Below are 27,355 nucleotides of genomic sequence, written 5' to 3'. Positions count from 1 at the left end.
CTTATGCCTTAGCCCCAGTTATTTTCTACATATGGATTACACACAGTCTGCTATAGCTGATTACTGAAAATATAAACTCCATTCGATCTCAAAACACACACACGCACACACACACGCTCCTGCACACATAAATCCACACAGTCACACCCTCTGACTCTCTCCCACAGGCAGTAATTTTCTAAAGTTGCTCAACAGAATTCTGATTAAACCCTGATGAAAGGGGCAATGCTTTGACACCTATCTTCATAACTGTTGCAATGAAACGTCACTTACGCAATAATCTAAGAAAAGCCATCCATCAAAATCAGGTGAGCAAGCAAGATAGAAATGCTAAGAATTGTCTTGAACAAATTCCATGCACTGTTATGTGCATTATGCTACAAAATGGAATGCGAAGCAAACAGCTTTAGCCAGTGTTCAAAATTCAGTTCTCTATGGAGTGTCACCTTGCCCATATAAGTATCATTTAAGGAGCTAGGACTTTCAACCTTTGTTTCCAATGAATTCTGTTTGAAATTATTTTTAGGTCTCTTGACCATCAGATATTTTTCAAAAGAAAGAAAACCCACATCTGATGAAAATAAACTTATTTACTTTATCTTCAAGAGGTGAGGATGGGAGAGGTGGAAGAGTTGAAAATAGTTATCAGTTCTGGGAATAAATTAAAAATGTAAGACACATGGTCAGTCCTCCAGAAAGAAACTGTTGCCAAAATTGCCCATAATCCCATTCCCTTGTCAAACTTCTGTACATGGAAAAAGGAAGCTTGCCATGTGACCAATGTTTTAAAAGAGACGCAAATAATAAATGTGAAGATTATCAACAACTGAAAGAATTTGCTGGCAGAGGATTGTTTTAATTATCCCTCTCTTCCTTCCTCTGCACGGCATCTCCTAACAATATCCTGCTGCAGCAACACATGGAGACAGCTCAGATCTGTAACTTCTTCCATCCCCTTCTAAGCCCTCTTTCCCTAAGGGACTGCAGTACATAATTTAAAAATTAAGCTTGCATTTCATTTAAGCAATAATGGCGCAGTGTAAGAAAGGAATGGGAGTGTACTAAGATAGTCTGAAGAGAAGAATGGATTTCCAGATCCCTTATTCTGCCTCTGATGCCTTGTCTAAAGCAAGTGACTTTATTGGGCCTCAACAGAACTATTTGTAAACAATGCTGATAATAATAAAGAAAAATTATGCTTATTCAGTCTTGTTGAGTTTTCAGTGTTTTAAAAAACCTAACTGTTATAAAACATTCAGAATGCAGAAGTCAGAAATACCTAGACAATAAAAAAGGGGAATTATAAAGTTTGAACCAGACTATCACCTATTCTTAATTTAAAATCTAAAATATTCAGGTGCTGAAGACATTTCTTATGTCTTGTCAATTCTGGCCTCTCAGTTTTCACAACTATTCACCTGCTGTCATACTAGTTCAGAACCTCATTTCTTTTCTCCTGCACTACTACAAGACTCTCCTAACTGGCTTTAATCCATCAGGCACAGAGTTTCCAAAGGAACATTCCTAAAGCACAACAGCTCTGACAGAGCCATCCCCCTGCTCAAAAAGTTGCATTGGCTCACATTTTCTGCCCTTCACAAACTCCAACTCCACATATTCCATGGTCTGGCCAATCTTGCACACTTGCTATTTCCAGTACAGACTATTCCTTCCCAGACCTTCATGCCCCCATGCCTAGAAAGCAGCTTTTTCTCACTCCTAAATCTTCAAAACTCCCAGTTTTCCTCATATCTCTTACATGAAGCCTTTCCTGACTTCCTTGGCAACTAGTGCTTTCCTCCAGCCTACTATACCCCCCTCCCCCAAATCATCTTTTATTTACGTGTGCACACATGCATGTGTGTACATGCATACACATGTAGTATACAGGTTATATATACATTGCATCTACTTACATGGTGCTTTCTTCAATACAATTCAAGCTCCTTGAGAGTAGGGACTATTTCATTTCTGTCTTTAGTAACCACAGAACCTACCACAGTGTCTGGAACACAGCTGGTGCCTAATAAATACTTGTTGCCTAGTTGATTTTATCATCTTAAATGAGCTTTAATTTTTTATTTGTGGTAAAGAATTACTGATGAAGAAATTGCAATTTTCAATGCAGAAAGATTTTAATTGCAAAAATAATCCCTATTAACCTTGACAATTTACCAACTCATGTAATTAGAAACTATCTCCCACTCACATGGAGGTGTTATTATATAATAGGTACCAAGGAAATAGGTAACAGTAAAGAAAAAAAATAAATTCTTCCCAAGCATAAAGGTTATCTGTACTCAGGCACATGCAACTCCCCCCCCCCCCCATTAGAATTACTGAATATTGCCCTAGCATTCTATGGTTAGTTAGCAGAGACTACATACACAGTCTCTCTCCAGCTCATCCAGTCTCCCATTTTCTTCCCATCAGCTTCCCTTTCTCACCCCACAGCTTCTCCTAGTCCCGTCTCTTACCCATTTGTCCACCCTTTCCTTCCTATACTCCCCACTATGTTTTATTTTCCTTGGGACTTCATTAGCTACAAATTCTCTACAAGATATTTAGTCTCTTTACTCCTTTTTCTTATTAAATAAACTCTAACATCAGGAATAGTTTGCAGGCCAAGAGATAGACTAAGAGGGTTTTCTGCTTTGCCACACTTAGTGACTCCAGGATAATGCTTTGTGTCAAAGGCAATAGGGCCATCAGGCCCAGTTTGACTAGCAGAACAAATCGACACAGTTAGCCTAAGGTAATGCCTCCAGGTTTTCCTTCTAAATTTTATCTTAAATGAACTAGAAGCAACAAATTCTAAACTGGATTTTTCCAGGTTGGAACAAAACTGGGGAAAAAGAGGAGAGAAAGCAGAAGGCAAGTCAATGAACCAATAGCTCATCTCTCTCTCTCTCTCTCTCTCTCTCTCTCTCTCTCTCTCTCTCTCTCGACATTAGAATGAAATTAACATCGCTTTAAAGAAAATAGCACCCTTGGCTAAGGTAGGCACCTCTCTGCTGAGAATCATGGACTCAGAGTTGGAAAGCCCTCAGAGGCTCTTTAAGTCTGCTAGGTGGGATGTCAGGAAGGTTCTTCTTCCTGAATTAAAATCTAGCCTGACACTAACTCACAGTGTGACCTTGGGCAAGTCATGTGATCCTATTTGCCTCAGTTTCCACATCTGTCAAATGAGCTGGAGAAAGAAATGGCAAACCACTTTAATATCTTTGCCAAGAAAATCTCAAATAGGGTCACAAATGAAAACAACTGAACAGCCAGAGGCTCTTTAGTAGAGCCCTAAACAAAATAAGATTCCTTTCTCCAACTTAACCAACATGTAGTCATCCAGCCTTTACCTGAAGACCTCCATTAACGAGGAAGTTATTCTACTTGAGGGCAGCTCTAATTGCTGGAAGTTTTCCCTTATTTTAATCAATCAATAAAACCTAGGCATTGTGCTAGCCACTGAAAAATCAAAGACAAAAATGAAATGGCCCTGCCCTCAAGCTTAGTTTCTTATTAAGGTAAACTTGGGGCCCATATTTGCCCCTGTAATTTGCATGCATTAAATCTGGGAACAAGCAAACTTGATCTGGTCCCTCCACCAAGTAAGAGCCTGTGACACAGTCTTTCAAATACCAGAGAGGAGCAATAAGAGACCTTTCTCCCTCCCAACCTTCTCCTACTCCCATCTCCTTCCAACAGGGTTCATATGACATAGGGCTAGAACAGTCAAAAGCAAGGGGCACTTAAAAATGCACTTTAAAAAAATCATCACCATTTTACATAAGACAAAAATAATCAATTTAGTTACTTTAAACAATGAAATCTGCCTAGTACACTGCTTCTAGAAAAGGCCATTATATAAACTATAAAAAGCCCCTCATTGAACAAAGATCTAATTTTTAATGGGAAGGCACATCCCTGAAGCTGGTGTCTTGCATCTGCAGGGTGAAATCTGACCGAGCTTCACAGTCTGGCATCTCCCAGGCTCCTAGGTCTAAAGCTGAGGGGGTCCTGTGAAACTCTTAGTTGGACTTCCTGATTTTAGAGAGGGAAGAAACAGAGGCTCAGAAAGGTCAGGAATTTGCCTAAGGTCACTCCGACTTTTGCCCAGCTTTCTGCCTCTGCTCATTTGAAGAACTAACTACCTTCTCCACCAGAACTCTCCACACTCCCCTATCCTTTGCCCCATGTTTTTTTTTAAGAACCTAGGGATCCAATTTACAATTTCAAACTGTTTAATGCTGCCTTTTTAATATACATATTAGAATCCTTTCCAGGAGTTTGGTCTATAAGAAATGATTTTCCCCAGCTTATAAGGGAACTGCCACAATATACAATATTTCTACTCAGTGAACTCCTAAATTTCTCTGCCTCATCCTTAACCAGCCACCAGGTATCTCAACCTCAATGTATTTAAAAAAGAAGTAATGACCTTTCTCCCTGATCCTACTCCCTCTTCCAAACTTCCTCTATTTCTGCTGAGGGTATGATAATCTTTCTAATTTGTTATCTGTCACAATCAATCAGTTGCCACATCTTGCCAATTCTACCTCCACAGCATCTTCTCTCTCCCATCCATCTCCTTTTCTCCTCTCCTACAGATGCTACCTTACTTCAAGTTTTCATCACCTCTCATCTGGGTTACTGGAATAGTCTCCTTCATGGTCTTCCTCTTCCCAGTACATCCCATTTCTAATCCCTGCTCCATAGAGGTGACAAAATACTTTTTCCTAAGGTGCAAATCTGACTAATATTACTTTTCTTCTCAAAAGTCTTTAGGTGATTCCTATTGTTCCTAGAATAAAATACAATCTTCTTACCCTAGCATTTAAAACTCATCCACAACCTGGCTCCAACTGACCCTTCTAGATTTAACTTCCCATTATGCCCCTTCACAAGTTTGGTTTCATTCAAACTGTACCCTAGCAGATGTTCCTGTACCTCAGCAGTCCACCTCTTGAGCCCAACTTCTGTTCCTGTTCTGGGACTGCTCCCCGGACTGGAATGTCCTCCCTTGTCACCTTCTTGTTTCTCAGAGTCTTTAGGTGCCACCTTGTGTGGGGAGTCTCCCAGGATTTCCCCTGTTATTAGTGTTCTGCTCCTCCTTTAGTTATCTTGTATTGTCTTACTAGTGTTCATGGTGTGGCGCCCAAGTAGAAAGGACACTCTGTGAGGGCAAAGACTGCTTCCCTTTTGTGTTTCTATTCCCCAAGGCTTAGCACAGTGCTTGGTACAAAGTAAGTCCTTAAGAAAAGATTGTCCTCTTATTCATTTACTTATTTATATTTATTCATTCATTCTGAAAAGTTAGGAGACCATCACTATTAAAATGGCAGAGGAAGGAAAGATGAAGACCTTGATATAGAATGAAAGCAATGGAAGTAAAAAGGAAGGGCCGGATGGGAGAGATTGTCAAGGCAAAAGTGGTAAGGCTTGGCACCTGGCTGGCTATGGGTGATGGCAGACAGGGTAGGACGACTACAGACAGTAAACCATCAGTGTGAGGAGTTAAAGGCAGAACTGGGCCTAGAACTCCCCTTTCCTGACTCCCAGTCTGGTGCCTACTAAGATAAAAAGGATCAGAGCACATCTTGTTTCACAGCCACAGATGATCGCTTAGACAGAACAAGAATCAACAGTCCTTCTTCATTTGCATATACTTATCTCCCATGTCAATCTTTATACCCAAAGAAAACAGCCACAGGAGTGCTCTGGTACTTACAAAGCCATTTACTTACTTTGTCACATTTGATCCCAATGACAGCCCTGTACCTGTGAGAATGTCCAGCTCTCATCTGCACTTCACAGAGGAAGAAAGAGAGCAATAGAGAGGCTAATGTACTTGTCCATGGGGCCCAGCTAGGGTGCCATCCCAGGCCTCTCAGATCCTAAAGGCATCTCCTATAGTGCTATACCATCGTCCCTGACTATGCTGCTGCATCCAAGGCCAAAAAGGCCAACAGCACCGTCGCTGGAGTATGGAGAAGCAGGACCTACTACCTCAGTCTAGTCACACTGAAAACACCAGTCTGCCCTGCAGTCCCCAGTTCTTGTTTTCAGGCTTGTCTCTGAAGCTGAACCAGGTTTTGAATGGACCTCAGGAGAGCAATTTTTGATGTTTCTTAACAAGCTGACACAGTTGTTGGATGCATTAGGCTTTGGCCCAAAAGTCCATGAGAACCATTCTTCTCTGTATTTTTTTCAGTTCCAGTTTCCTCCCCCCACCCCATCTGATTCCCATCTTCATAAAAGTATATTGAATGGATAGCATAAAGGCCTAGGCCTCAGAAGAACTGACCTGTGTTCCTAGTTCTGCCAGGAGATGAATAAGGCCACACATTTCTTCTTGGTACCTCAGTTTCCTCATCTTAAGTACTAAATTCCATTTGCTAAATGAATATAACATACTACTTTGCTATAACATGAACTGAGCTAAGAGTATTATTATGAGCTGAATTTTCGTTCTCTAAATGAAAGAGGAAGGAGAAAAGACAGACACCAGTAAGTTTGATCTTTTTTTCAAAAGCCTATATCAAGCCTAATTTCTACCATGTTTCCCTTGAAACTACAAAAATAAGAAAACCCTCAGAACCCTTAGAAAATTAAATGCCTAGATTTCATACTATTGAAAGACCAAATTAAAAATACAGAGTGATCTTCTGAAAACCAAATGAAAAGATGGAAAGCAACACAGATTATCGTCAATTTCCATATTATAGAAGATGCTTTTCTGTGAGGAGTCCAGAAGTTGCTTTAATCAGACAGGCTTGCCTTTGGGGAATTTCCTGAGCCATAAATATATTCAAATAAATACATTTTCACACTTAAAAAGGGATTTGCATTGGGAATGTTAATTTTCTGACAGTTTAAACAGTGAAATAACATATACACAGAAATAAAATAGCTTTCTAGACATTAGCTAGGCTTTGGGCACATATACTAACAAGCTTCCATAGAGAGGTTAACAATATATATTTTCCACATACTTCATGAGCAGGTAAGTACAAGGCACCAAGTTAAGTGTTACTGGGGTTTTCCCTCCAAGAAAATTAAAAGCAACAAGGATTACAAGTATTATATAAATACTTAGTGTTTGTGGGAAAGAAAGAAATACACTGTAGCCAAACAATCACATTTTGTTAAGCAGTCTGGCAAAACTCATTGCACTGGAATCAATGTCAAAGCCCAAGTTTTAGAACTAAACCCCATGCCCTCCAGTAGTTTCCAATCTAGTCAGACTGCCATTGTCAGGTCAGAGGTTATCTGGAGCAACCTAAGTCCAAGGTTAGCCCAAGACCATACAAGTACACTAAGCAAGGAGCAGAAATAAGGATGAAACCCAAAGCTTTTCCCACTAGACACTCATGCTGACCACTGAATTTCTTTTTTTGTTCAGCGTAACTTTCATTTCCAAATGTGACTCGCCAGAGTCATTCAGTGTAACAAAGAATAAAAAAGAAGGGAAAACACTTCTGCAAAACAAAACAAAGTATCAACGAAGTCTGAGGATACGTGAGAGGGAGCACCCATGACGCACCCACCTTGGCAAAGAATCGATTGCTACGTACTTGTTAGGTGCTTACTATATATAGGCTTTTGTGCTAAGAGCTGAGGATTCAAATAAAAAGTCAAAAAACAGTCTGCCTTCAAGGGCTTACATTCTAATGGGGGAGAACACACGAACCTAAGCAGGCACATACAACACATACAAGGCTCACGCAGAGCCTATGGAAGGTAAACCAAGAGAGAAAGGTCTTCTTATAGAAGGTGGCTTTTGAGCTGAGTGCTGAAGGAAACCAGGGATCCTAAGAGGCAGAAGGAAGGAGGAAGAGACCATCACAGGCCCAAGGACAGCTAGTACAAAAGCAAAGAAATGAGAGAGGGAGCATTGGAGGAGGAAGATTTTTTTCATCTTTTCTTTGGGACTAAAACCTTAGTCATTATAAATTGCACAGAATCCAACTTCATTTTTTTCTCTTTCCAATTCATTTTTATATTGTTTGTATTGTATATGTGGCCTTCCTGGTTCTACACTCTAAGATCTGCTAGTGCCTCTGTGACAAGAACCATACTTTGTATGTCTACTGTACATCCCCATGGATGTACATGTTGTCTTTCCCCTTAGAATGAAGGCTCCTTTGGGCCAGGGACTGTTTTCCTGATTCTTTGTATTTTTAGGGCTTAGTACATAATTTGACACATACTTAGTACATAGCCTGACATACTAAGTGCTTAATAAATTTGTTCATTGATCACTTACTTCCTTTTGTATCAGTTAATATAATTCTTCCCATGGTTCCTGGTATTCTTTACATCTATCATGTCTTCTAGCATAGGAATATTTCATTACATTCATGTGCCACACTTTGTCTTGCTACCCAAGTGATACTGCCTACAATTCTGAATATAAATAATGCTTCTTTCCCAAAAAGCTTTAAAAGTTTTTGGTAAATATCTCATTTACTTTTAAAATCACTGAGAGAGGTAGAAAAGGCACAAAAATGAATACTCTTATTTTACAAATGAGGCCCAAGAGAGTCTGAATGACTTTCCCAAGATATTTCAAACATTCTGTCTAAGCAGAGCCCTGACCCTTAATCCTTCCGGATTCTGGGCCCACTAGTCTATGCATCTTTCACCTAAAATATATGAGAGGCTGATATAAAATCCCCACCAGACACAATGTTCTTCTGCAACAAGGTCAAATCTCTAGACTTGATGGTGAGGTACAGAAAGCACAAAGACAGGGTTAAGTCTGTGTGATGTGAGCATGTGGCATTATGGATCTCCTGGCCTAACGCTGGAGCCTCCAGGCCTCATGCCTGCAGAGCACAATTGTTCTCCTGGTCAACAGACACCTGGCTCAGGCAATGGATCTTTCCAGATAGCCACTTCTCAGCTGTTCTGTTGTTTCACAAGGTTTCCTGGTGGACAGGACAGGGCAGCTTCAGCTCCACCTCTCCCTGCAGCATTTCCCAATTACCAGATGGCTACCACCAGAGAGAAAAGATTTTGGGAGAGAGGTGGCCCAGGAATCATTAGCATGGCTTAAGGGCTTATAGCACATTCCAGGTTTTCCAAGGCTGGGCTACTCAGGCTTCATCTCATCTCATCAAGTTAACTAAGGCTACTTTATTGTGGCGACAGATTCGAGTATGGAAAACAGGTTCAGTTCTCTTAGCCACAGGCTAAGCTAAAAAGCATTAAGAACTCTGGCCTATGTCTTGATGTTAAGCCGAACTGGTACTTTAAAGTCCAATCCTATGTTCCTCAATTTTTCCCACTATTTTAAACCAATTTTTAAGAATTCAATACATGGATTTGTTCTGTTTTCGAACAGATGAAAACTAGTTTGTTCTTCATACAGTTTTCAATTCCTCTATAACTCTAATAAAAACGTCACATTCCCCTCAACTTTATGTGAATTGTATAAAGGAAAAACATCCTCTTCTTTTAAACATTACCCCTATGTGGCCCTGACTTTCATACCACAAATTGCTGTTGATGTCAAAAAGAGGCCAAATCAAGTTAAAAAAAATCCTTGGGAACACATATGGGTGAATCTCAGGACAAGATTTCCTCAAGTTGTTTTGCACATGGCTGTTGTGGATGAAAATCCAAGAAATTTAAAAAGGAAATTCCCTACTGCCCACAACAGCAGATCAAATGTAAGGGAATGGTTGTCAGCTGTCCATTTCAATGTTAATACCACAATCAAGTTCTTAAGCTGCCTGCAAATAAGAGGCCCATGGATTAAATTTCTTTGCCCAATTTAAATACTATTCTCCCACTAAAATAAACCTGCTTTTCTCCTTCAGCACTCCTTTCCAAAAACCTGATAAGGAAGTTTTTTCAACAGTACCAAAATGTTCCCCACCCAGAAAGGCCTCGATCATGTACATACATCTTGAGTTAGGACACTGCAAGGAAGGAGTCATAACAATTCACAATCATGCATTAGATTTTCAAAGCACTTTCTTTGCAACAGCACTGGGTGATTCAAGTAATTTTATCCCATTTTAGAGATAAGGAAACTGAGATTCAAATAAATTAAGTGACTTAACTTATCATACAGATGGTATGGGCAGAATCAAGACTTGAACCTGGGGTTTCCAAAGAATTTAAAACTGTACCAGACCTCAGAAGTCACCTGGGCTAACATCCATTTTAGAGAAGAGGAAAATGAAGTGTAGCGAGGTTGTTACTTGCCTAATGTAAACAAGAGTAAAGAAATAGTAAAATCAAGTTTGAACACAAGGCCAGCGTTTTCGTCATTAGACTAATTTTTTTTTTAAAAAGGGACAGGTAAAACTTTTCAGGAAATAACAACTGTAGAATTACAAACCAAGAGAGTTATAGAACAAATTACCTTTCCAAATATATCTTTGTGTATATTTTCCTATATTATATAAATGTCAATATGCACTACATTGCTTTAGCTTATAATTGTGCTGCTGTTATGTAATACTCTTTGTAGGTAACAAATTGCAAAAGACAGTCAAGGTCTGTAGATCAGAGTGGAGACACACATCAAACTTTTTTGAGATCTCCATTCCCCTTTAAAAAGCTGGGTTTGGGTAGCAAATAAGAACAAGAAAAAAGCCTCTGTTTATTCTCTCACAGCAGCTGGGTAATGCCTTATTTCTGCCCAAAATGAACATCCATCTCTCCCTTCTCCCTTTCCTTGCCACTGCAGACAAACATAGCTGCCATTCTCCACCCTTCATTAATGCACTGGGTGAGAAAGAAGGCAGCTAGCTAGATACATGGGCAAATGCACCCAGGCAGGAAATGGGAGCAGAACAGAGACAGAGAACTTCAGTTCAGCATCATTATTATTTCAAATTGAGAATCAGACCATCTGTGGGAACCATTTCTCCACAGGAAGAGCTGACAAGGGCAAGTGAACAAATTTGACTATGCTGAGCTCTCACTGGCCAAAATAAAAAAAATGTCTATTTTCTTTCTTTTTTACTGAAAGGTTCCCTTGAAATCCCACCACCTCCTGCTCCAAGCTACATACTAGATTTATATGTAAGACAAAAGTTGCTGGGCAGAGTCTGAATCCATGGGTGTAGCTAGAATCTCTTCCATCCCAGACTCCCCAGGCCTCTGGCATGGACACTGTGTCTGATCCAATCTAGCCCAGCTCAACAAAACAGGTCAAAGGTGGAAGTGCAGGTACTTCCCATTACTGACTAATCCACTGGAACTACAGTCAGGCAATGGGGAGCATTGCACTGTGCATCCTCTGCTGCTAAAAGCTGTAATGGAAAAGGGAAAACATTTTCTGAGCACTGTAGGCTGCTCCCTGGAAAATGGTAAAATCAGAGGACCACCATTTCCAAAGCTAGAATTATACAGCTCACTGATTCAGGAAATCAGCAGTATTCAAATCTTTCCTTGAGTTGTAGCATTCTATTTTGGAAAAGCAATTTTGGGGGAGATGTTATTAACATTTCAAAGGCTGTCAACAATTAACCTTGATCAACCTGAAGCTCCCCTGAGCAGCATAATTACAAAGCATTATACAGTTCCCAAGCATTTGTAGGAAACAAAGAGTCAGGGATGTAACCAGGCAACTATATTCTGTTAAGTTGTTTGCAAGTGGGAGAGTCCCTTCACTGGTACTTGTGCAAAGCAAGCCTTCTGGGGCTAAACTATAACCAGAGTTAAAGGCAGAAACTCTCCTGTCTTTCTCTTCCATTGCCGCCCCTGCAGTGTATGTGGAAATCTTAATTTGGTTTGGTAGGTTTCTCTGCCAACTCACCAGGCTATCTCCAGCAGCCCCGGCATGGCTTCTGGACAGGTTTGTGAGTGATAAAGGGTGTGAAGTCACTTGCATCACCAATGGATGTGCTACCATGAGGAGCAAACTAGGAATTTCTGTACTTGGTGCGAGTTGGAAGAGCTGTGGTTCTCCCCCTCCCCCTGCTCCTGCCAAACCTTGCCCAAATTTGCCAAACTGAATTACAGGAAAATGACTTCCTCTCTCTCCAAGACTAACAAAGTACCCAAACATCCCATGAAGACATAGCATACATGCACAGGTGATTCAGAGGGGTTTGGAGACAGAGACAGAGGTGACAGTGGGGTACCTGAGGAGTTGAATGACTGCAGTGATTCTAAACAAGGGAGTGTAAACTAGGGGCTGTCCTGCCCCTTGGAGAATGGCTAAACAAAGTGAATTATATTCATGTAGTGCAAAATTATTGTGCCATAAGAAATGATGAGATGGAGATTTGGAAGCCTTCCAGTAGGAAGAATGAAGTGAGCAGAACTAGAAGAGCAATTTATACAGTGACAACAACATTATAGAGGAAAAAAAACAATTTGGAAAGACTTTAGAACATCCATCAATGCAATAAATAAACCACGAGCCCAGGAGACTAAAGATAGGATGCAGCAGCCACCCCCTGACAGAGAGATGATGGCCCGAAGATGCAGAATGAGACATATATTTCTGGACATGGAAAGTGCAGGAATTTGTTTTGTTGGACTATGCATATTTGTCATAAGAGCTTTATCTTTTTTTGTAACTCAGTGAGGTGGAGGGGTGTGGAAGGAAGAAATAATAAATGCTTGTAAAATAAATAATTTTTTAAAAATAATAAACAAGGGATGAGAACAACAGTGTATGGAGCTGAGGACAGCTCTTGCTTTTTTCTGTTTGGGTCTGGGGCAGCTGTCCTGTTTGAGCCAGTCTAATTACACTATTAGCTTTAGAAACAGCTGCTGTTGAACACTAGAAGAATGACAACAGTGGTGCAGTGGGAGTTGAGGGCCCTTAGCTGGAATCCCAGCTTTGTTACTTACTGTGTCTGTGACCTTGAGAGAGTTACTTAATCTCTTTGGGTCTCAGTTAATTTATCTGAAAATGAAGGGGGTGGACTGAATAGACTCTAATGTTTCTTCTAGTTCTAGCCCTAGGAGCCCATCAAAAGAAGCAAGGCTTAGGAATAGAGCAGTGGATCAATGGAATAGACTGGGTACACAAGACTCAGCAGTCAATGACTATAATAATCTACTCTTCGATAAACCCAAAGACCCCAGTTTTGGGGATAAGAACTCACTATTTGACAAAAACTTTTGGGAAAACTGGAATATAGCATGGCAGAAACTGGGCACAGACCATTATCTAACACTGTATACCAAAATTGTCTAAATAGGTGTGTGATCTAGGTATAAAGGCTGATACTGTAAGTAGTCTGGGAAAGCAAGGAATAGTTTACCTGTCAGATTTATGGAGGGGGGAAGATTTCATGACCAAACAAGAATTAGAGAGCATTATAAAATGCAAAATGGATAACTTTGATTACATGAAATTGAAAAGCTTCTGTACAAAGCCAATGTAACCAAGATTAAGAGGGGAGTGGGAAATTGGGAAAGAATTTTTACAACCTATGTCTCTGATAAAGGCCTCATTTCTAAAATATACAGAGAATTGAGTCAAATCTATAAGAATACAAGTCACACCCCAATTGATAAATGGTCAAAGGATATGAACAGGCAGTTCTCAGAGGAAGAAATTAAAGATATCTATAAGCATATGAAAAAATGCTCTAAATCACTATTGATTAGAGAAAAGCAAATCAAAACAACTTTAAGGTACCACATCTCACCAGTTAGATTGACTAAGATGATAAAACAGGAAAATGATAAATGCTGGAGAGGATGTGGAAAAACTGGAACACTAATATATTGCTGGTGGAGTTGTGAATTGATCCAACCATTTTGGAGAGCAATCTGGAACTATGCCCAAAGGGCTATAAGTAACTTCATATCCTTTGACCCAGCAATACCACTCCTAGGGCTGTCTCCCAAAGAGATCATAGAAGAACTAGAAAGAACAGTTTGAATGCAGATTGAAGCAAATTACCTGCTCTTTCTTTTAATGTGAAAGTATCTGCAGATCCTATACCTGAATGTATGCTGCCATTGGGGGGGGGAGGAGGAGGGGAAGAAAATTTGAACCTTAAAGAAATGGGGAACTGAATATTGTAAACTAAAAGTAAATGAACAAATTAATAAAGACAAAAAAATTTTAAAAATAAACGGATCTATGCAGAAACAAAAAGTAAAATCTTGGCAATAAAACCACACATACACACACACACAGACACACACAGACACACAGACACACACACACACACACACACACACACACCAAGGCTTTCAGGATGACCCCAGGCTGACAGTTCCCTGACCCCCACACCTAGGATCATCGCTTGTGGCAGGGGTGAGATTAGAACACACATGCCAAGATTACTCCAAGGATCTGTGATTGTGCTGGTGCAGGTACTCCCTCTACAGAGGCAGACAGCAGCTCCTCAGTGACTTCACCGGCTGGTGAGTGGCAGCAATTGCTATCCCCCCACATGAATCATTCTCAGACGATTGTGGGGATGAACCTCTTTACATTTAACTTGGCTGGTCCTTGGAAAACAGACATCCAATCCAAGCTCTAGTGTGCTTTCTAAGGCTTTCTGGCTTGGCAGGCAGAGTTTGTGGACCACAGGGATGCATTTCACATGGTAACGTTTTACATCTGATTAGTGAGTTATAGTTTTTTAATGAACACTGTATTTACTATTACCTGGGAATGTAAAAAGAACTTTCAAATTAACAAGTACCTCAGTCTCCAGAATTACTTATGAGGTACCCTTCCACTCACCCCAAAATGTCATTAATAAGGTTGTAAACATGCTACGGTCCCTTTAAGAAGAAGACTAGCAGCTCTCCATCAGGACAGTAGCATGCCTTTCCCAGGGCTGGGCAACAGAGCATCACCAGCAGCATCTTGGCAGATGCCCTTGGAAGCAATCCCTTGGAATCCTGCAGTAGCTGAGAAGGGGTCATTTCCCAGCCTCTTCTCAAAGGAACTTCCTGAGAAAGGTTCTAGAGCAGACACCCTGACGGGTCCTAGACTGCAAGCTTCTGTTACTTCAGGACGAAAACCTCAATTACTGCTAAGTCTCCTCCAATAAAGTGACACACACCACCTTCCGAAGCAGAACTCACCAACACAATGAAGAGTTACTGGACTTCCATTATGCCTGCATAATGGGGATACCATTTTACAGTTGAGAAAACTGAGAAATGGAGACTAAATGACGTGCCCAGGGTCACCCAGATGATAAACTTCTGAGGTCATATCTGAACTCGGGTCTTCCTGACTCCATGCCCATCGCTCTCTCCACTGTGCCACCAAGTGACTCTAAGGTCTTTCCAGGCTTAAACCCTAGGATTCCAAGAATCACTGAGGCCTCACCACTGCGGCCATGGCTTTCAAAGGAAAGAGAATTAAGAACACCAATCCTTCTTAGCCTAAGGAGACTTCAGAGTCTCAAGGAGGAAAACCTAACCAAGCAAGCATTCAAGGATAAAAAAAAAAACAAACTTGTTCTCTAGAGGCCTTAATGATGATTGTTCCAAATGGCATAGGGTGGAGTCTTGGAGGTTTTCTTTGATAAATAAGAATGTAATAAGAAAACTTCCAGGTGAATGGCTTTATTCTCTCTCTCTCTCTCTCTCTCTCTCTCTCTCTCTCTCTCTCTTTCTCTCTCTCTCCCTTTTCCTCTAATTTTTTCACTTTTAGACCATGCCTCCTCATCCATCTCCTTCTGCTCTGACCTATCAGGTGGTTATGCCAAATGCTGTCTGACTGACTGAAATGCCTCAGTACTCTCTAGGGACCAAGTGAATTGTAAGCCTCCTTTCTCTTTCCACCATTGTTTGTTTCTCTTCTCTTTTCCAAAGGAAGAAAGTGAGCCCATCTCTAAGTCTGTCTTTCCCACCATAAGTTTTCCAAGCATCCTGAAACTCTCTCTGTGAACTAAAACTGGTCTGTTCCTGGATCAGCTCCTGCAGGCTCCTCAGGTTCAAGGAAGGTAAAAGGAAAGGAGGTGAAGATCTCAAATGGCCCTTCAGGACCCAGTGGTGCTGGAAGAACAAACAGCTCCACATGCTCTGGTGTTGGAGTGGGCTAAGTTTACTAAGAAACTATTACAGACAAGGCACATTGCTAGGCACCTCAACAGATACAAAGAAGATTGGTACCTGTCTTTAAGGCATTTATAGGTTACTAGAAGAAATAAGATACATAAACAGCATTTTGATATAGTGTAGAATATGCAAGTATATTAAGAAGGTATAAGGGCTTTGGGAGGTCCTAACAGGGCAAGATTACTTGTGGCTGGAACAACCAAAGAAGGCTACATGGAAGAATTTGCCTCTAACCTGCTAAGACAGGTCTGGATCAGGCAGGGGGAGGAGAGGAGAAGGGTCCTCACATAGATGGGACTATGTAAACAAGGAGGTGGGGGTGGACGAGTGTGATAGTAATGGCAATTAAAGATTCCCCTGTATTGGCTTGGTTTTCAAATTGATTGTATTAAAACCCAGAGTTTGTTAATCCCACCTGTGGGATAGGCTTGTTGATGTGAAAAGAAAGTCCTGAGGTGGGAGGAGCTGGTGATGTAGATTTGGAGAGACACTAGAGAGAGGCGGAAATTTTTTTTTTGGAAGCAGCACCTCGTGGAGAGAGAGAGAGACTAAGAGAATTGCTGGTGGCCGCTTTGAATTGCCCTGGACTTTTGAGACCTGCCCCCTGAGCTGCCAAGGACTGAGGAGACATGGCTGTTTTGCTGGTACTTTGTCTGTCTGTTTTGATGTTATTTTGCCAGATTTGTCCACTGGTGAAAGACTGTCCTGTTGAAGAAGTCCTGGAACCTGGCATTTGGTTAAGAAGGCCTGAGACTGTCCTGCAGACAGAGAGTGAATACTGTCCACTGGTGAGGGACAGTACTGTTGTTGCAGGGGTCTGGAGACTGTCCGGCAGACAGAATGAATACTGTCCACTGGTGAAGGACAGTGCTGTTGTTGCAGGGGTCTGGGAGCCTTTCTGTTGGTTCAGAAGCCCTGAAGAAGGGTTTTCTTGTTGTATGTTTACAGAAATCCTGGGAGAGGGCTTTGCTAATGTGTTCAGGGGTTCTAGGACTGTTCTACAGACAGAGGATAAATTCATGAAGGGACTGGCAATGTATCTTATGGCCTTGCTAAGCCTTGTCTCCCCAGGAACTAAGATTGCTGAGAACTTGCCTCGTGTCAAGATGAAGAAAAGACCTCCATTTGGGTATTAAGTGCTGTGTTTAAACTTGATGTAACTCTGGGGTAGATTCAATTGTGATCCAGGGGTGGGGAACTTTTGACCTTTTTGTGTTCTATGGTTGAGCAAATGAATGTATTTTACTTATGTTTGGAAACTAATCTCCATTTGAGAAGAGGGGCTTTGTGGTGGACTTAATTAAGGTATAGCCTAGGGGTGGAGAAGTATTTAGAACTGAGACTTTGTAATTGATTGAATGATTGGAAGGTCCTGGGGTGGGGTAGTACTTGGAGATTATTTAATCATACTTAGTAAATACTGTATTCTGAATGATGTCATGTTTTGATCTTCTCTGTTCTGGGTTTGTTACTGAATAAAATAGAGAGCACCTATGCTGGTATTTTGAACCTGGGAAGTTGCCTTCTTTTGGCATTACATTACAACGAGTCAACTCAAGTTGTGTTTGAGAAATGATGAGTGGTTCAGATTGGCTGTAGTGCAGGATGCCTGAAGGGGGATAGTGGGAGACATGACTGAAAAGATAGGCAGAAGTCAAATTGTAGAGAGCCTAGAATGCCAGGCTGGAGAATCTGGATTTTATTCAGATTACACCCTTCTACATCCTCTCCTTCCCTACCCCTAACACACGGCCTAAGGCGAATATTTCACTAACAACAACAATAATAAAGAACAGCTAACATTTCTATAGCACTTATTATGTGTCAGGTACTGTTTCAAGCACTTGACAATTATGATCTGATCCTCACAACAATCCTGGAAGGTAGGTGCTATTATTATCACCATTTTATAGGTGAGGAAACTGAGGCAAAGAGGTTAAGTGACTTGCCCATGGTCACACGGCTAGTGTTTAAGGCCAGATTTCAACTCAGGTCTTGCTGATTTCAGGCCAAGCACTCTATCCACTGTACCATCTAACTGTTATGACCCAATAAAATTAATAGCATTTGATTAATTTTTTTAAAAGTCACAAGCCCAGACACATCCAATTCGTCTTACTCTCCCAAAATATATTTAAGTGAGCAAATGGGAGTAGTTCCTAATCTAAATTATGGTAGTAGGCTAGCTCTTTAGATCTAAGCCTAGTTAGTAATGTTATTTAAATGGGTGTGTTTTTAATAGGAAACCATTTCCTGGGTGCCAGATCAGCTGCTTCTGTGCAAATACAATTCTTACCTCCTTTTTCTGCTTCCTTCCTTTCAAAGAGTGGCCTGAAAGATACCACAGGAAAGGGAAGACAGGATTCCTTGAATTACACCCCCATACTTAATTCTTCAATCCTGTGTCTCTCCAGTACTTGATATTTTTTTCTGAATTAAATTAAGATCAGCAGGTTCCCAAAATCCGGAGCCCTCCTCTCATTTGAAAGCAAAAAGGACGTGATAATGCTTTGCTAACATCTGTTAGACTGAATTGTTTGGTACCTAAAAATGGCCCAGAACACACATAGGATCCTGGCTACCTTCAGTGAAGTTGCCAAGGGGTCAGCACTCATAGCTCCAGTAGGAGGTATCAGAACTGCCTGGACCTAGTTTGGCAATCTTTGCTTATTAAGATTCCTTTTTTTTTTTCATCAGTACCAAGTCACTTTATTGGGATGTAAATGGTGGTAGTTTTTTGGTACAGATTATGAAAAGGTCAGATAACCAAAAGATGCATGCACTGAAAGACAGAAGGAGTGGCACCCACAGTTCCCAGGTGTGGGGGAAGCCAGGTGTGGCTTAGCTCTCGTTGTCACTGTCTCCAAGGGTGTGCTTGTCAAAAAGATATTCCTCCATGCCAGAATCGGGGCCCCCATCTTGCGCAGGTTGGTTATGTGATCACCTGGCTGTCTGATGGACTTCACCTGTTCGTCCAGGTAGTGGTTTCCATGAAATCACATAAGTGGGGATCATTCTTGTCAGCTGCCGGCTTGTGCAATTCCAGTAATGACTGACTTTTTTTTCCAAGGGCAGAGCACACTCCATGGTGTTCAGCCTGCTCTCCCAGTCGTCGCAGTCAGGTTTTTTGATGTCCTGCAGGAAGATGCGGCCACCGTGCTGGTTCTGCAGCTTCATCAGCTTCTCAGCGTGCTCACGCTCCTTGTGCGACTGGTACAGGGAGTACTTGGTGAAGTTCTTGACCGGCCACAGTCGCGGTCGAAGTAATAGGTCATGGACAGGTAGACATAGGAGGCGTAGAGCTCCAGGCTGATCTGCTGGTTGATGGGGGCCTCCGAGTCCTGGTGGTAGTTCTGCCGCACCTGAGAGGGGGACGAGGTGGTCATGGCTGCAGCGGAGAAGGCGGAGGTGGTGGAAGCTGGGGCTGCAATGGTTGGGGGGTGGCTGCTGCTCAACGGTAGGACAGAAGAAGTGTTGGTTAGTGGAGGTGACGGTGGAGAGGTGGCTAAGGGCAGCTTAGAATCGAGCAATGGTTCCGTTCAAGCACTGTTGAAGCAGGAAACCGCAGCGACCCCCCTTCCCTGCACTTCTGGCCTAAGATTTCAGATACTGATGTGAGAGGGGACACGTGTCTCCTAGCTTTTCCCTAACTTGATTTAAAAGAAACACACCTTTATATTATCATGAACTTAAAAAACATCATTAATTTCCATAAGCAAGGGGCTCTGGGAAGTCCTGGAGACATAAATACAAAAAGGAAACAGTTCCAGGCCTAAAATGGTATATTCTCCTGGAGGTCTTATACACATGAAGACATGCAGAATATATGCCAAATAAATGCCATGTAGTTTGGGGAGACCATGTCCTAGCAGCTTCAGGGATCAGGAAATATAGTTGTTGAGCTGAATTTTGAAGGTAGCCACTAAATCCAAGAAGCAAAGGTGAGGCCAGACTGGATTACAGCACCAGGGTCCAACCAATGCAAAGGCAAGTAGACTGGATATGAAATGTGTGCAGGATAGCCAGGAGGCTAGTATGACTAAAATGCAAAGTGTGAGAAGGGGAGCAAAATCTAAGAAGACTAGAAAGGTAGGTAGGGACCAGGTTGTAAAGAACTTTAGTCATTAAATTAGAGGAGTTTATATTTGATACTGGAGGAAATAGGGAGACACTGGAGTTTATTGAGAGCAGTAGCAAGAAAGGGGTGACATGACCAAAGCCGAGCTTTAGGAAAATCACTGGAGTGGAGAGAGGCATGATGCCTTCATTCAAACGTGAACATATCTCTATATAAAGAACAGGCAAACAGGACTGCCTATGAAGCCATCAGTCACTACCACCTACAGCTTCTTGCCCTTCCTTGATTTTCATGCCACATATGCTTGGTCTCCTTAAATAACTGCCTTTCCATGCACCACGGATGGATAACCTCTCTATGTTCTCAGAATCTTCTTAGATGAGGTTTCTAAGCAGGGGCAATGACAGCAATACTCATCTTGGGCTGCAGAGTGGCAGATATATCTCAGCTTATTGAAAAGACGCAGCCCCTGGGCATTCTGCTGAGGACCATGATCTGTAGGCTCTTGGCATAATGGAAAGATCTAAGAATTAGAGTTAGAAGACCCAAGTTTGAGCCCAGGTTCCATGACTCAGTAGCTGCGATGGTGGTCAAGTTCCTCCCAAGGCCTTGTCTGTAAAATTAAATGACAGCTAGGATCCCTTCCAGTTCCAACATTCTGGTTTTTATTCAGTCAGATTCATGGTTTCTGTTTTGTTGGGAAGTGGACAGTTTTGTTCAGTTCCTTGAGACAAAACAGAGTACTACAGTGCAAAGAAGGTTGAACTTGGAATAAAAGGGCCTGAGATTAAATCCCATTTACTACCTGGATGGTGTATGCAAGTGTCTTCTCTCCGGATTTCAGTTTCCTTATCTGTAAAATGAGGGAACTGGATAACACGACCTCTAATGCACCCTTTCCAGTTCCAGATCCATGATGATCTAATCAGACTGACTCCCTGACCTTGGCTAGCTCTTGGGAAATGTTTGCCACTGTTCATAATTATGAGCAGTTTTGAAAAATATGTGAATGGATCAAAACAAATACATTACTGCTGGTAGAAGTACATCTCCTAGTTATGATGTATGAATAGAATCACCTTTATACATCCATTCAAATGAGCTAGGTCATCCAATTAGGATGACACAATTTTTGCCTTTTAGGAATTTGGAAGGACACTGAGTTATGTTTTGCTCTCAAAAATCAGCTACAGACTGGCCCTTGTGGCTAAATGGTCAACCACATCAGAAATACATGTTCACTGTTTATAGAAATAACTGGACCCCCTTCAGAGGATAATTCTTGGTGGTCATGCACCAATTAGGAGGTCAAGAAGGAAGGGAAAGAAAGGAAGAGTCAGGATCTCCATTTTTCCTCATCTCTCATTTGGAAGGGCTTCATGAAATTTCCCATAAATCAGGGAATCACTGTGGTGAGTGGAAACCTTGGGGCAGCCCTGGCTCTGTAGGGGAGGAAGGCTGACAGGCTGCCTGGGAATCCTACCATCGACTCTCGGCAGATAACTAGTTACACATTCTGCAGGTCAAAGGAGGTTCCATCAAAAGGTATGGTCTACCCACAACCAAATAATTTCTCTTCCCTTTGTAAGACTCCTGTGATAATCAATGAATTGCTTCTATCAACAATTTCTATACTGGTGTTTCTGATAGATATGAAACCAACACCCTAGATTTCAGAAATTTTCAAATTGCTCTCTGAATCTTTTCTTCTATAGGACAACTGCAGTTTCTCAGCATCACTGATCTAGTGAATAGAAGGTCCTTAGCCTCATGGTATTGTTTTGTCCTTCCTCAGCCACTGATCTCATTTCAATCTCACCTACATGTAGCCTACCTCAAAGAGCTAGCTGAATGCAATTACTCTGGGTTGCAACTGAGTAGATCAAATGCATCCTGTCACCTTTTATGTCCAAAATATATTAAACTATTCAAAAAGATTCACCTTATCCTTTATATAGCATTTGATCATTTACTTAAAAGAGTTGCATAAGTTGTTGCAAATATAGCCATGCTGCCTTCGTGACATGTGTGTTCAAAAAATCCCAGAGAGAGAACTGGATAAAGTTAATTAAAAAAATTGTCTCCAAAGATACCAACAACTAACCTCACTTCTATTACAAGTACAGTCACTCAAGGAAGATAAGGTTTTTTTTTTTAAAGGCTAAAAATGATGATGTAGTGGAAAGAACAATGGATGTGGAATTCAAAGATTTGGGTTCAATACTAGTAATCACCAGTGTGACCTTGGACAGATCATTTCTCTGTCTTCAGTTTCTTCATCTACAAAATGAGGAAGTGAGGGCAGATGCTCTGCAAGGGCCCTCCTAGCTAGGAATATTCTGAGCCAATTTGACATTTGCCATCATCATAGGATGAAGTGATCCAAGTGATTGGTTTCCCTTCTTTCTTAGGACAAAAGAAAGAACAAGTCACATCTTGCAGGTGAGTCTTTTTGTGACTATAATCTCTACTTGAATCTGTCTGCCATCAAAGAAAAAAGAGCTTTTTTGTGAGGCTGCTATAGTGGTTTTAGCACTATTCATACCACCCACCAACATTTGTTTGCCCTCTCAAATGTCTTCCTACCTCCCTTCATCCACCGATCTTTGTGACTGCCATGGTGGTGATGCAACAGTGGTTTGTATACGCTGGACTGCTCAGGGCCAGCTGTTTTACACTGGCAGGCAGGCCTTCAGAAACTCATACAGAAACTCTCACATCTCCTTAGCAACAGATTTTTCTCTTATCCCTGCTTCTTTCTCTTACTTCTGTTAAATTAACTTGTCAATCAGATTTGATTTTCTTCTGCAAGATGAGCAAGAGAACATGAGTAGAAAATAATCAGTGGGGACAGCAGGAAAGAAGAAAGTACAAACCACTGAAACCTGATGTTCATGCTAGATCTCTATAAATCACCAAATGTGCTTCTGTACAAACAGACTGTATTATTATCATTTTATCCATAAGCCAGTATCTTGTTTGAGTTCACAATCTTGGGATTTATAAAAGCAGTTTTAAACAGTAGATTTTTCTTTCCTGTATTTATTTTTCTAGATCCAACTAATATTTGCTGTTTTTAATCATTCCATAACACTGAATTCATCCCAAGGTTCCAAGGAGTACAAGGAAAAGAAGACAATGAGTCAGAAGGGCTGTGGGTTTTTTTGGAGGGAGGAGGTGAGGCAATCAGGGTTAAGTGACTTGCCCAAGTTCACACAGCTAGTAAGTGTCAAGTGTCTGAGGCCAAATCTGAACTCAGGTCCTTCTGAATCCAGGGCTGGTGCTCTATTCATGCATCTCCCAGCTGCCCCCAGAAGAGTTTTGAAAGTAAAGCAGCTTCTGTATCTGACATAGAGATCAGTTCCTCCACCTAGGTTTCCATTCAAGGGCTTCTATGACACCTTTAAAATGTTTAAATCTGCATTTCTCTTCCCTGGTCCTTCCCTCCTACCTGAGAAAATGACTCCTCAAAGTGCATATACCCAAAAGCTGACATCCAAAGAAAATATTATGGCAGCATGCATGAGTCCCTGCCCTATCATGGGGGAGAAATTAAACTCACAAGTCAGGAGAGAAAAACAATATAAACCAAATTTTTGTATTTTCCCTCTAATCACCCCTAGAGTTATGTGCTTTTAGGAAATGGTGTAGTAGTGGGATTTTATGGCTAAAAGAGAGCATTTCCTATTTAAACACAAAACCTTTTTAGTTTGCACAAAAGGAAAAAGTATTTATCTATCAAAGTTGAGAAAAAAGAATAAAACAAAATATATAATTACTGATCTGGCTTTGTTTTTGGTTGGGGAGGAAGGACAAGCAGAAGAAACATTATATTCTTACAAAAGATTAGTAAAATTAGCCGTGAGGATGTGCTTCCTAAGACAATTCATCTGATCTGCAAACATTATCACTATACCCAGCTTGAAAATGGGCATGCTCAGTCATAATAAGGCATGGGGAATTCTGGATGTGCCTTTGTTGGTGACTTGATCCTTTACAGCTCATCCTTTAACACTATAAATTTAGTCTGCTTCATCTAAGAGAGTTCTAAAGAAAATCCCTCCCTTCAAAGTTCCCTGTCCAATATCCTTTATGCAGCCCACTCTTTCAAATAACTCCTAACATCGTATACTTGTTAAACCTTGAAAATCAGGAAGGAATTTGAAGGGTCATAGCTCTCTTTAGGGATTATGGGTATGTCTCTGCATATAAGGGGAAAGAGAAGTGGAAATGTTTCCTGAACACCTTTAAAAAAACCCCCCACCAAACTTACTCAGCTCATGAAAATAAATCAGAGCAAAGTAAAGCTTGAATGCTATAAAATTATGATGACCAAGCTTGGTCCTAGAGAAGACTTGAGAAAATGAACCTACCTCCCTTCATTGCAGAGACAGTGACTAGAATGGTAGAATAGTATGGAATATTGCATATACTAGCTGATAGTGTTGATTTGTTGATTGGTTTTATAGAGTTTTCCCCCCACCCCTTTCTTTTGTAAATTGTTACAAGCAATCTCCCTCCAAGGGAGGAAGAAGTGCCTATTTGGAAAAAAAAAACATGATGGAAAAACAAAAGGTATGACAAAAAACAAATTTTTAAAAAGACAATTAGGAAATAGATGCTCAATAACTGAATTTTAAGGCAATTAAAAAGAAAGCCCTACATATTCTCTCTACCCTAATTGTTCCTGGGATCAGAAAAAAATTTAAAACTATTCACCTTTTTTTTCCACGTGTTGAATGGCATAAGGTGTTTTTCATTCTTATTCCCATGCTCTAGAGTTTCAAAAATAAGGCAAAAAGTAGTTAAAAAGCAAAGTGCCAGGAATTCTTTGTACCCTGAGCAATGGGCCTTGCAAAGGGCTGGTACATATAACTATGGGTGTTAATGGCAGTGCTGCCTGCTCAGGGATAGTGGTCAGCTGGGATCTGACATCAGCCTTGTTGCTACTTTATTGTAAATCTCTGGGCAAAGCATACAACCTTTCCTCCTTGGCTCTATCATCTGAAAAATACTGATAATGCAAGGAAGTTATGTGAATTCATCAGTCAATGTTTGCAAGCCCCAGGAAAATGTAAAGTACTTGAGCTATTAATGACTCACCAGCTAAATTTATGCTAGTTCAGCTTCCTCAACACTGAATGAGGAAGAGTCAGATAAGTCACTATTTAAGTGAATGAGGTCATTAAAATTGGAGATCACGGAGCGGCTAGGTGGTGCAGCGAGTAAAGCACAGGCCCCAGAGTCAGGAGGACCCAAGTTTGGTTCCGGCCTCAGACACTTAACACCCACACAAAAAAACTAGCTGTGTAACCTTGGGCAAGTTACTTAACCCCAATTGCCGTCCAAAAGGCAAAAAATAAAAAATAAAATTGGAGATCACCTTCATGATCATTGCTTGAAGAAGATGGCCTACAAGTAGGTTGTATAATCATGTTTTGTTGTTCAGGAGTTTCAGTTGTTCCTGACTCCCCACGACCCCATTTGAGGGTTGGTTTTTTTTTTTTTTTTTGCAAAGATATTGGAACGGTTTGCCATTTCCTTCTCCAGTTCATTTTACAGATGAGCAAACAGAGGCAAGCAGGTTAAGTGACTTGCCCAGGGTCACACAGCTAGTAAGTGTCTGAGGTCAGATTTGAACTCAAGAAGATTCCAGGCCCAGCAGTGTCTCCATCATGCCACCCATCTGCTCCAGCTGTAATCATAACATACCTCAAAGAAAGGGCCAATAGTCTTTATGTGATAGTTTTTCTATCTGTAAATAATTTCTTGGCAGTTTTTATGATTGGAATTTCTTTGTAGGATCTGGTTATTGTCAAAGCTTTTGAAGACAGTCACCTCACTGGGATGGATCTAGTTCAGCAATATCATTGAAACCGAGGTGTTATCTTTGATTCTTGCTTCTGACATCTAATAAGTCACCAAGGTCCTGTAAATTTTGTTTCTACCTACTCTGTGCTCCAGCCAACCGGGACTATTTTTTTGTCTCCTCTATGTATCCTACATTGTCTCACCATCATTTTTTTTGCATACCTATTCACTATGTCTAGAAAGGTTTCTTCTCATTTCTGTTTTGAAATTCTCAATTAAAATACTCAAAGGGATCTGCACTCTCATAAAAATGACTGTTCTCTTGCATGATATAGATTACAACCCAATCCTGGCCTACCCACCTTGTGAGATTCTTATCCACATGCTCCCAGAAATTCCCCATAGGCACGGATCTCTCCAAGGTGCTGGAGTCTTTCTCAATTTCTCCTGACATCTAAGACACAGGCATTACTGTACTCTAACCTTAGAACCAGCTCATCTTTTTCTTAACATCAATCCTTAATGGCTGTTAATTATTCTGTTACAGTCTGTTCACATCCACCATGAATCTCTTCATTACTCTCTGAGGGATACTCATTTTCAATTCTTTGGAACTATAGTTTCCAAGACTCAAAGTGATATAACAATAGAAATATAGTAGTACTGAGCAGGTGAAACTTTGTTTCTGGGAAGAGCTGGAGGTCATTAAAAGAGCTTTGCGGTCTACTTTGCTCCTCCTGTTGAAATCCTATTCCATCCTTTAAAATCCAATAAGTTTCCCTGGAAACCCGTCTTGCTCCAAATTTTTTATTTTTCAAAATGGACCCTTTCTTAGGCATTTATCGTGGTTTTTTTTTTGTATTATAATTGTTTATGTATTGTATCTTCCTATTAGATTATAAATTCCCCAAGTCCAGAGACCACACCTTATTTAAACTTTGTACCTCCCCTAGCACCTAGCAGAGTATTTTGTACATGGTTAAGCGCTCAACAAAGACCTGTTGAACTGCATTGATTCCTGCCCTTTGATATCTCTACCTATGAGGAAAAGCTATTCTCTACCTAAGATTACTCTTAGAAATCTTAAATGCAATGGGGTGGTGGTGGTGGTGGTGGTGGAGGATGTAATCTGTGGCAAAGGTCAGTTCCAGGAGAAATACTTGCCTGGATGCATCCAGAGTCACACAATAAGTTTCCTCCGTTTATACTTCAGGAACAAAAAAAATACATTATGGAAATGAACCTTGCCCTTAGATAATTCCTCCACTAAAGTACTACCCAATGCTTCACCGTGGCCACAATGTGTTCTTAAAAGGCTAAGGCAGAGGCACATGAGTTCTGGTAGGTCCATTCAAACTGGCAAGGCCTCGGGACAGACTCTTTTTCTGTTTTCCATTTGGTGAGTCATTGTCAGAAAGTGGCCACCAAAGGATGCCATTTTGTTTTGACCACAGTAAT

The 27,355-nt window shown here is 40.9% G+C and overlaps 1 protein-coding gene and 1 pseudogene across 4 annotated transcripts in view; both read right to left on the bottom strand.

The window, feature by feature from the left end:
- The window catches only part of SSH2 (slingshot protein phosphatase 2), a 251,025-nt gene that overhangs the window by 143,849 nt on the left and 79,821 nt on the right, over window positions 1-27,355 (bottom strand). The gene's annotated exons all lie outside the window — the stretch shown is intronic.
- On the bottom strand, window positions 18,689-19,519 carry LOC138162515 (ferritin heavy chain-like; annotated as a pseudogene).

Source organism: Petaurus breviceps, unplaced genomic scaffold (assembly GCF_028583685.1).
Source record: "Petaurus breviceps papuanus isolate PSGF00001 unplaced genomic scaffold, PetGlider_PUasm1.0 186, whole genome shotgun sequence".
Lineage (NCBI taxonomy): Eukaryota > Metazoa > Chordata > Mammalia > Diprotodontia > Petauridae > Petaurus > Petaurus breviceps.
This window is presented reverse-complemented; position numbering and strand designations above follow the sequence as displayed.